This window comes from Cibotium barometz, chromosome 37, assembly GCF_041138505.1.
Source record: "Cibotium barometz isolate CiBa-2024 chromosome 37, ASM4113850v1, whole genome shotgun sequence".
NCBI lineage: Eukaryota > Viridiplantae > Streptophyta > Polypodiopsida > Cyatheales > Cibotiaceae > Cibotium > Cibotium barometz.
The window spans coordinates 20,473,294-20,485,409 of NC_141082.1; positions in this window are offsets into that span (position 1 = coordinate 20,473,294).

Here is a 12,116-nt window from a genome sequence, read left to right on the forward strand (position 1 = left end):
AAACATGGCATGTTCATGTCTTTTGTAAATGGAATTTTCTCTAGATGAGCTTATAGCGCTGGTTGATCTAACAAATCCCATAACTCGACAGTCATGAGATTGTGCTCTCACTGTGGATAAAGCTGTGCTTGCATTGTGTTGATTTTATTGTAAAGTTCAAATCCAACCATAACTCTTGGGATATTCTGATAAGATATGTTGGGAGTTCCAGCTCCTCCAAGGTCTCTTCCTCCCATACAATTTCACAATGCCTGCATGGGTGTTCAAGGTGACTATTTGCATGGATTCATCAATTGAATACTTTGAGTCACGCACCTAAGTTTCACCAAGGATGACATCATACTCAAGGGGATCTGGGGTTGAATGGAATTCAAATTCCACAATTTGACCAATTGTTTGAGTAGCATAGCTAAATCAACATGGAACTTTAATGGTTTCTCCATTGGCACCTATCGCAAGAGAATCTCCTTTAGGGATGATTGTAGGTTGGTTCAATGATACCCAAGTGTGTCTATTATCACAAGGTTATGGCTTGCTCGAGGGCTAATCAATGCACGCTTGTGCTTAATGTTATTTCCCACAGGGAAATCTAACCATACCATGATAGAAGCGGAACCATAAATGTTCCAGTGTTTCATTCAGCTTTAGTTCCCATTTCAGTTTCATATTCCCATTCACTTTCATCCTCTTCTTAGCTCTCAGTTTTTTCAAGAGCACCCAATGTGTACAATGGTACCTTGGGTCCACTGACCACTTTAACTGAGGTCTGTTTGGAAACTTGCGAATCATTATAGTCCTGTTCTATGTAGCTCTTGAGATCTTGGTACAACTCATGTGGTTAGTCTTTAAAGATGCAAGGGCTGAAGCTATGCTAGTGTCACCCCATGAGAGAATAGTACTCCTCCAAATGAGGATTTTAGAGGCTGCTTAAATTTCATAAGGGATTTATCGAATTCCTCATGTGCTTTTTCAACGGCATAATTTGTGCAATCTGCCTCAGATGACTCTTGTTGACTTGATGAGTTCATTTCTGTAGACTAAGGTGGATGCATTCGCATCATGTGTAGCTTTTGGCTCTTTTGTGGTTAGGTCCTCCACAAAAGAGCCTTTCTCTTGTCCTTTATTTCAACCTTAGTTTTTACAGTTTGCTGGCCCCTTGTTTTTCTTGGGTTTAGAAGGTTTTGCATCCTCTTTTGGTTTCTGTTTTTGAAAACATGCTCTTTTACCCATTTCGAAGTGCGTTCTTTTGCATTCTTTTTCACGGTTTCTTGTGCCTTGGCTTGCAAGCGTGTAAGAACATTCAAGGGTACCATGGACCATAGCCCATTTTGCACACTCAAGATGTTAAGAGTTGTATTCTTCGAGACATGTTGCATTGAAGCAGCTCGCCTTGGGCAATCTTAGAATATGTGATCAATGCCATATCGTTCACATATGGGTTGCCAAGTGTCTATGGACATGGAATTAGTCTGCAGTCCACGACAATAGAAACACTGAAATGTTCGCTTAACTACTTCCAGAGCAGTTTCTACCCTTTGGACTATTTCGAGTAGTTTCTACCCTTTGGACTATTTCGATTTGAGGCAAGAACAATTGTAGTATTGATGCAACTGTAGGTGAATTAGGACATTGAGATGTGTCGCGACCCAAAACTTTACAATATTTTCATATAATTAAAAGACAAGCTTAGGGTACACACATTAGGGATTGGGGTGGTAGTGGTGGCAATGAACACAAGGCATTAGGTCCACCACTGTGAACAGGCATCAAAAATGTTTTGTCTTGAGGGAGCTCATTCTCTCTTGGAGATTTCGGTTCAAAAGTTTTAAGCAAGGTTGTGTAGAATTCACAGAATGAATACAAGGGATTAGGTCCACCACTGTGAGAGACATCAAAGATGTTTTGTCTTGAGGGAGCTCATTCTCTCTTGGGGATTTCAGTTCAAAGCTTTTAAGCAAGGCTATGTAGAATTCATAGAATGACAATTTCGAGACCAATTTTTCTTTAGCCTTTTCTTCACTTGGTTTAGGTGAGGAACATCTCATATCGTGATCATCCTCCATCATGTTGTCATCTAAACGTATTGCTTCTTTACAACATTGATTGAATGTTTCTGGATTAGAAACAATGATCAAGTTGTGTAAGCTGGTTTTCTTTATGCCCATCATGAAACATCTCTTTAATTGAGCATCGTTTAGTTTTTCCCATGGCTCACATCGTGAGTCCAAGATTTTTATCCGAAGGATAAAATCTATCATGGTGGTTTCGTTTTGTTTTCACTCAATTGAATGGAGTTCGCTTGCTGCACTCCACCTATAACCTTATCTTGAAAAGCCATGGATGAAGGCTATTTTCAAGGTCTTGAAATTTGCCTTAATCGCACGTATCGATGGGCTGAACCATCGCGACTAGCCTTTCCCACTAAGCAAAGATTCAACGCATGTACCTTCGTGGGGTAGTTTAGATTTCCAAAGGCTTCACATCTCTGTTCAAACATTTGCATGAATTGAACAGGATCAGTCGTTCCATCGTACATGCCCATGATTTTGGACATCTCTACTGGGCCGTGTTTTTGGATAAGTCACTGTGGCCGTGTGTGGGTGCTCTTGTGCATGCCACTGGTGTCTCAGATGGAAGACAAGATGTCAAAAGCACATGTGAACGCTCTCTTAGGATGAACTTTTCTCGAAAAAGTGCATGCTAGTAGCATCCCAAATGGAAGAGGTCTCAAAACCTATTTTCTATCACTGTCTCAAGATGAAAATTTTCTTTTGGAAAGATTTTTCCATTTTCACAGCCCGTTTTTGAATGTGTTCCAAAAGGAATTCGGAACAATGCAGTATGACATAGTTGTAGTATTTTTTGAGTACTACAACTTTAGCTCGCTAACTTTTTTCGTGATTTTATCGTTTAGACTTTTTCGTGGTATGCAATCTTTTTCGGGCTATGTCGGGCAATTTTTAATGCTTTTAAGCTCGTTTTTTGCCTCAATTTTTGGGTTAAATTTTGAGACAGTTGGTCGGAGGCCAAAACGATGGATTTTGCCCTGGACAGTGCGACCGATTTCGAAGAGCTCAATTAGGGCTTTTCGATGAGCACTAGAACGTGTTCATCGGCCTCACGGTTTAGGAGATACGGGCCTCCAAACAAGGCTATTTTTTATACTCTTTTACCTTTTAAGTTTTTTTTTAAAAAACGAACTTTTTCACGCCATGAAATGGAGAGACCTTTTCACGTTGTGTTTTTTTTTATAAACGGACCTTTTTACACCGTGAAATGGAGGGACCTTTTCACGCCATGATTTTTTTTTATTTTCCACGAACTTTTTCACGTCGTGAAATGGAGGGACATTTTCATGCTGTAATTTTTTTCCTCTACGGACCTTTTCATGCCATGATTTTTTTCCCATAAACCTTTTCACGCCATGAAATGGAGGGAGGAGGGACCTTTTCACGCAGTGATTTTTTTTTTCCATAGACCTTTTCACGCCGTGAAATGTAGAGGATCTGAGGCTGTGAAATGGGTCTCATGCTGTGAAGTCCTTTTTTTGGAGTCTAGAGGGAAATTAGAGTTTTCTTGTGTAGAGGGAATATTTTTTGAATTTTAAATTGGGGAGATATGGGCATTTAGTTAAGTGGGAATTTAAAAAGTCAACACTTTTATGACACCCCCTTACACTCTTCATAAATGACTCCCAAAATGGACAAAATGACAACTCATTGGCATCTTTACATTAAATGCTCATTAGCCACTAACGAGTTGTATAAAAATATGATTAGAAATTAATCAAAGATTAACTCTTTCACTAATTGTTCTCCCTCTTTTGGACTAATTAAGAGCTCTAATTAACCACTAATCACTAATTAATTCACACCATTGAGCACATCATTGGATATGGCTTGAAATTGCTAAGCTATGTGCATCAACTCACATGTAAATTAATTTATAATTAGAGATTAATTAAACTCTTAATTTTAGTCTCTTCTCTTTATGCAAAATTAAGCAAAAGAGAACCAAATTCTTCCAATTAATGAAGAAATTGATGTAATTAGGTGTTTTGATGCATCTAAATGCTCTCAAAACACTCAAGAACATTAACTTCGACCTCTTACACATGATCGAAATGGACTCCAAACAACATATTTATGAAATTTTTAACTCTTGGAATGGATTAATTGCTCCTAAATGAGAAAACCAGTCCATTAGTGAAGATTAGTCAATTCCAAGAAATTTTTAATATTTTTGAGAATTTTTTTGAGAGATTAAGCTACCCTAATTTATTGCTAGCACACTTATGCAAACAAATCTAACAACAAACATGAAAATTAAGCAAAAATCAACGATTTTCACTCTATGTTAAACTAAAAAAGAGAGCTAAAAATCACTAAAAATGCATTCTATTACATTTTCTAATGGAGTGGAAGCAAACAAAGCCTAATACACTCTATGTGCAAGCCCTAGGAACATTAAAAACCAAATTAACAACAATAAAAATAATAATTTAAGCTAAAAATTAAGCACAAAAACATTCTTTACAAAACAAAAAAAGAGAGCTATTGCTCACCAAATCACCATCAAAACCACATCTTTTTCATGGTAAACCATTACTAAAGACAATCGATAATGGGTAATATGTAGATTAGAGAAATACGATGGAAAAAGCCAAGGGATGGCTTCCTAGCAACGACGCAAAAAATGTTATGGCTCGCCCACTTGAGTAGCAATTCCAGCGTAGCTTCCCGCATACGTTGTCACCCTACCGCGTTGCACTATGTGCACTCATCCCTCCTCTCACCTCACTTCACTCACACACACTCATTAGCATGCATTAGAGAGAGATTAGAAAGAGCCACACTCAATTGCACAATGGGAGAGTTCTTTGTATTATGAGAGATTTTCACTTATATACATGGCCATAAGTGTTCACACTCACTTAAACCGTGATGGCCGACCAAGCACTTTAGGCTCTTAAGAGGCCTAATGCTATTATGATGACTACGCTCATAATATATCCATGAAGTACATCACTTGGGACTTCATCGTAACTTGCTATCACATGCTCTTGAAACGGAAATTGCCATAAGAATTCTGTCGGACCATTATGGACGCTTGTCCAAGTTGTAGATTTGGACACCGTTGCTTCATATCTTGAGTGTATAACCTTTTGGTGTGTCTACCTTGACTCCTTGATATAAGATAATGGTAGTAGCTTAGAAATGGGTTAACACTAGCATATGCAACTTTGGGCCTATCATACGGCATACAAGGCCACACCATTTTGTCTTGCATTTAGACTCAAAGTTATCATAATGGAATACTTAGTACTGAGTCTTAATTGTATGAGACAAACTCATAGGCAATCCTCCTACTCAATGTCTAGTCACTAGACAAAACTCAACTCCATGTTGCCTATTGAATGATGATTAAAACACCTTCGCATAAGCAATGATGGTTAAAATACCTTTGCGTAAATAAGCAATGTGGTTTGACAACCAGTTGAAGGACAATAACATGAAATGGAAGAAGACATGCTACTCATGTACAATGTCAAAAATGGCAAATGTAAGCTCAAATATAGAGGTCTTAATAAATCCACAAAAGGAGCTATCAAACTCCTAAATAGAGTCAAAATGGAAGGCTATTTTAAATGGTAATAAGCTCAAACACTAGTATGGACCCCTAATTGAGGCCATGCTTTTTCATATCCACAAGAAAAAGGAGGAAAATTCTTGCTAGAAGCGGAGAAACATAGGGCTTGCCTTGAGGCATAGGCCCAATAAAGGAAGGTACATGGAGGCTGTAAAGCCCTAATGGTGCAGATATACATGTATACAAGCCAAGAAACATAGGGCTTCTTACCTTGAGGAACAAGCCCAACAAAGGAAGACCCAAGGAGAAAGCCCTGAGGGGTGTAAATATATGTACACAAGTTTGAGCTTCAAGTTATATGAACCAATGATCAAGCCTCCACACCTTGAGCATGGGTTTCCCCAATAGCAAAGCGCTCAACAATAGTTGGCATTAGAGCTAGTCATAATCTATTGTCATGGGAAATATGAACCTCCATAGGTCACCTCTTCTTAACACCCACTACAACCACTGTCACTGCAATAATCAACAAACCATGATTTTGGCGCATTTAGACTCAAAGTTATCATAATGGAATACTTAGTACCGAGTCTTAGTTGTATGAGACAATCTCATAAGTAATCCTCTTACTGAATGTCTAGTGAATCTTGAGTCACTAGACAAAACACATGACTCCATGCTTCCTATATTTAATGATCGTTAAAAAACTTCTGCGTAAGCAATGTGGTTTGACAACCAGCTGAAGGACAATAACATGAAATGGAAGAAGACATGGTACTCATGTACAATGTCAAAAATGGCAAATGTAAGCTCAAATATAGAGGTCTTAGTCTTTTTAGAGTATCCAAATAAATTTACAAGGAGCTACCAAGATAAAAATCATAGATATAGTTAAAATGGAAGGCTATTTGAATGGTACTAAGCTCGAACACTACTTTGGACCCCTAGCTCAGGACATACTTTTTTAAGACGCCTACCTTAGGACATACATTTTTTAGACCCCTAACTAAGCTCAAACACTACTACTGTGGACCCCTAACTCAGGGCATACTTTTTTAGATCCGCAAGAAAAAGGAGCAAAATGGTAACTAGAAGGTGAGAAAACATAGGACTTACCTGGAGGCACAAGCCTAACAAAGGAAGGCCCAAGGAGGCAATAAATCCCCAAGGGTGCGGATATCTGTACACAAGCCGAGAAACATAGGTCTTGCCTTGAGGAACAAACCCAAGGAGGCCATAAAGCCCCGAGGGGTGTAGATATATGTACACAAAGATGACCTTTAAGTAACCACCTCACCTTAAGCATGAGTTTTCGCACCATAGCAAAGCGGCCAACTCTACTTGACATTAAAGCTAGTCATAATCTATTATCATGGGAAACATGGACCCGCATAGGTCACCCCACCTTAACATGGACATCCATAGGTCACTGCTCCTTAACACCCACTACAACCACTATCACTCTAATCATGAATGTTCAATAAACCATGAATGTTGGTAGTTTTGAGACAACATTCTATATTGGAATTGAACCTGTGGATTACAAGTTTTATGTAACCTAGGCACCATGCACAAAAACCTCTTGCTTGGGAGAGGGATCGATTGGAGGAAAAGAATAGCAACTCTTAAGCTTCCCTTAGGAGTTATAATTGCACCTTTATGCACAAGGACATGATAAATCTCACTAGATCCCTAGCCTCATCGTTAACAAAGGCCTTCACATCTAAACATGTGAATTTCATTAAAAACTTTAGCCTTGTCAAGTTGGAGTCCCCTACCAATTCTCAATACTATCCAACATCTTGCCAACAAAGACGGAGGAAAAACGTGTAGTTTAAACAATTCGGGTCACCAACTGTAAACATCACTTATATTGGCAATGAGTACCCAACCCCAAGAGTGTTTTAGAAACTAAAGGGGAATACAACCCAATCACTAGATGTTGGGTGCCCACCCCCTATTGTAATCTTGCCAACACTGGATACAAATGACCAATCAACATGCCCTCACAATTCTATATTCCTTCATGAAATAAGAGCCTTGATGGATTTCTAAAAGGCTTCTCAAAGCTCAAGGGTTTTACAAGGGAAATCAAAGCCAATACTTGCATGGCCCACTTTGGTGCTACCCAAAGAAGTTGTGCCAAAACAAAAGCTTCATCACTAGAAGTGAGCTCTAGTAGTCAACAACCAATGTATACACAAGAGTCTATACCTATAACCTTCTAAATTCTATAGGAGCTACCATAGAGAAAAATAAGGGATAACCAAATACTAAAGAGTATACTGATCAAATAGACAATGAGGTCTAGCCAAATACTTAAGAGCCTACTAATCAAATAGACAATGAGATAGAACTAAAAGCACACATTATCAAGGGAGTTCAATGGCCAGTAGAACTTTCCACCACTGTGTGCGATAAACCAGCACTCAATAGGAAAAAGTTTTGAGTTCGAAATGCAAGGATCTCAACATCACCAAAAGATGCCACGAGGGTGGCTTGGTAGAAATATCAAGTGAACAAGAAGAAACACTTTACCCTTGTAAATACATATTGTAAATACATAGTGTAGGATAGGAATGTGTGCATAGAAATAGTGTACCAATTCTAGAAGTCATCATTAAAAAAAAAACAATAACAAACAAGGAAGAAAAAGAGCAAGAAATAAATAAAAATGGTTGGTCAAAAAAAGTATGTGTTGGTGTTTGTTCTGAATATCAAATCTACACAAGCTTAGCCCAAAATGTCAAAGAAAGTAGATGAGTAGGAGAGAGCTCTTACTATCTCTTTTTCCAAACGACAAGGAAAGCAATATGTGCTAGGTTTCCAAGTCAAATATCAAAGAAAGCAAAAGTGTGGGAGTGTGCGAGTTGAAAATTATATCCATAAAAGTAGGCCAATGTTAAAATCACAGCTTCACTCTCTATTCACGATCACTCCTAAATAACACTATTCCTTGTGACAAATCTTGTCTTTCACACACACACTAGCAACAATTTCCATTAAGATATGATAAAGGTAGCTTGCACACAACCACTTATTCATTCTTCAATCACACTCATCTTGGCATATTCTCTCTTATCAACAAAAGGACAACTCCCAAAGATTTCAATATGGTCATAGACCACCCAACACCCTTTGATCTCCATGATGATAATCCCATCTTGGTTCTCCTCCACAAAAGCCATGCCCTAATCCCAATGGCATCCCAAGTTCCAAACGTATCTACATCAATACCCTCACTAACATTGTGCTCCTCAACAAAGTGATCCAAACCTTGACTTTGACAAGCATTTGGAGCTTATAGCCTTTGAAATTTCATCTCTATCTACATGTCTTTGTGAAGACAAATTGTCCACCTTCTCATTGCAATTATCTTTTTGTTTCCAAGGATAATTTTATTTCAAAGAATCATTTGATAGATCTTGTGGACAACCCCTTCACACAATATTATGAGATGTTACGTGCTGCTACACAAGCACACTTGCTAGAATGTAAGAAAGAATTTGAAGAACTCCAACCTTGGCATCTCATGGAAAGAAATAACTATGTACATGAGATACATGACCTAGCAAAGGTTAACTAGACTCATTGCCTCAACCCTCCATTAAAAATATGCTGAATGGAGGCAACAACACCCACCTTCTTCACCTAGTGGCTACAAAAAACTTAAGATAATTACTAAAGTTGATATGGGTTTCCAACTATCACGTGCATTAAGTACCTCAAAGATCCATAAACTAAGAATGGTATTGTACAACACACCAAGGGAGCAAAGAGTTGATCCATTGTTCAAAAAAGTACAAAAGGATAAGTATGCCCCCATATTCAACTTTCCTTACTTTCAGGATCCATGCCATGCTTAATAAACTTTATGCTTTTATGCATGATATAATTCAATGCAAAATATTATGGAACTATGTCAGATCCATCAGTGATAGTAGCTTGTAGGTTCTTCCTTCTCATTATCCTCACTGTTGAAGTAATTGAACCTCAGATTGGTCTTGCTACCCATACCAAATGTTTAATTTCAACAACGGAGCAGGTCTTTATCATCACTTTGCGTGACTAATACTATGAAAAGGTACTCTACATGCATGGCCATTACCTTGTCACCGTCGAGGACATGGTCAATGATGTTTTTGGACACCATATATGCAACTTTTCGTAGGTCTAGCAATGACTTCTTCGTTAAGACCTCATGAATGACTATCACACCTTTGGCATCATATACTGAGTGTGATGCAAGGACACGATCACATCTAGGAAAGGGGATCTAGGAAAGGGGTATGTCAACCACTTGGGTCAACATGGTTGCAACATCTTTAATAATATTTATTTCTTATTATTTGTATAAGGTACTAAATGATTAATAAAAGGCAGCCTCTTTTTGTGCTCAATGAAGAATGGGAGTGTACGCCAATGTTTCTAGTTTCAGTAAACCGCTATTCAAGGACTAGATTAAACCGCTATTCAAGGACTAGATTAAAGAGCGAAGGACTAATTTTAAGTCTGTGAATACAAGACCTTGTATAAAAAGTCAACTTTGTAGAGCTAAGCTCATCATGCTATGTGCAAAACACTTCCATTTCTCTCATCATGTTATGAGTTTGCATGTGAGTAGAAAGTGTATTGTATAGCCATTTCTTGTGCATTAGGTTAGGAAGAGACATTCTCTCCTTGTGCTAATCCATTTCCTAGCTCCCATTTGCAAGTACTCTTTGTGTTGAGGGGACCAATAGGGGGGACGCCATCACACCTGCAAAAGGAAGTTGCAACACAAAGCGGCTCTTCCATAAAATAAGCACTCTCAGTCGTAACATATAGCATCGTTAAAATCTGCATAGAGTGTGGATGATTCATGATCTTGATGTTTAGATGTATATCAAGTTCATGATTATCATATTACATGTCTAGTTACATTGTTAGATTGGATGATAAACATGGTCATTGATTTGTTTAACCATAGCAAAAGTTCATTAGAAACCATTCGATTGAGATGTTCATTAGAAACCATTCGATTGAGATGAAATGTAGATTACAATATGTTCATTAGTAACCATTCGATTGAGATGAAATGTAGATTACAATATGTTCATTAGTAATCATTCGATTGAGATGAAATGTAGATTACAATATGAGGTTGGATTTTTCTATTTTTTTGTGAAATGCTCCTCTTCAACACGCTACTAGTGGTGTTGAGAGGCGGAGCAGCACGATCAGCTCTAGGCGGAGCTGCCATGAGATCAGCTACTAGTGCTGGGCGGTGGAGCCGCCAAAGGTGGTGGCCGACTTGGCACTAGAGCTGCGGGCGTTGTTGGCACTCTCTGGCAGGACCACTCCTCGACTGGGCACGATTGTGTGTGTTAGCTCCGCCCAAAATTGTGGCGCAAGGGGGGCGGTGACATACTCTTGATAGGCGAGCAGCTCTGAAGCGGCGGCGTAGGCTCTAAGGCGGCTCAGCTGGCTGTGGGATAATAATACGATTTACTTTTGAGACCACTTTCACCCCTTATGCATAGATGTCATTCAAGGATGCAATTTTCTTCTTTCATCGACCCTAAATCAAGGCAAATATTGGTGGACTTTTTTTCTACAAAGGAGGGTTAAAAATAACCTCCGATTGAAGGTAAGGTGTTGTTTGACCCCTTTTCAAAGGAAAACTTTGAATTGTACCCCCTCCACACTTGCACGCTAAACACATTTATTAAAAACAAAAACAAAAATTAGGGCCACCCCAAAATCAACAACAAGGATGCATTCAAGTTTTGTTGCCCAAATTAATTAATGATTAACACCGAAACCAAGGCCTATGAGTAGAGAACATATGGACCATGGATGCAAATGCTCCTTTTTTGGCCTTAGAAGTAGCAACGGAGAATCATTTTAGCACATCACTTTTTTATCAAACCATTGCTCTTAATTGCAGGTTAAACCCATGATCTCCGTGTTGAGATTCGACCACTTGGCTACATGGCGCCCGAGGAGGGGTAAGAACTTCAACATTATCTCTACATGGCGAGGAGGGGGATAACAACTTCGGTAATATCTCTATCTTTTTTCATTATTGTTGAGTTAAACTACGTTGTCATGCATGCACTACACATTAACAGCTTAGCATCCTGTTTTTTTGGCCCTAGAATTGACAAAGGATAATCATTTTACCGCATCACTTTTTTATCATTGCTCTTGATTGCAATGAGAAAGGTCAAAACCATGATCTCCATGTTGGGATTTGACCCTCTAACTGCTTGGCTACATGGCACCCAGGCGGTAGTAGGGGGGAGGGGGGTGCACAACTTTGGCAATATCTCATTATTGTTGAGATAAACTATGTTGTCATGCATGCACTACACATTAAAAGCTTAAGTGTGTGCATGATGTATTAGTTATTTTAGCAATTATTGGTAGTTTTGCTAAGGTCTGAATGTTTTAGAAGCCATTAGAATTTATTACAACCACTTGAATCTTCATGCAATTTTTGCAGCATGTCATGCTAGCTTCCTCGCCTCTCAATTTAAGCATAT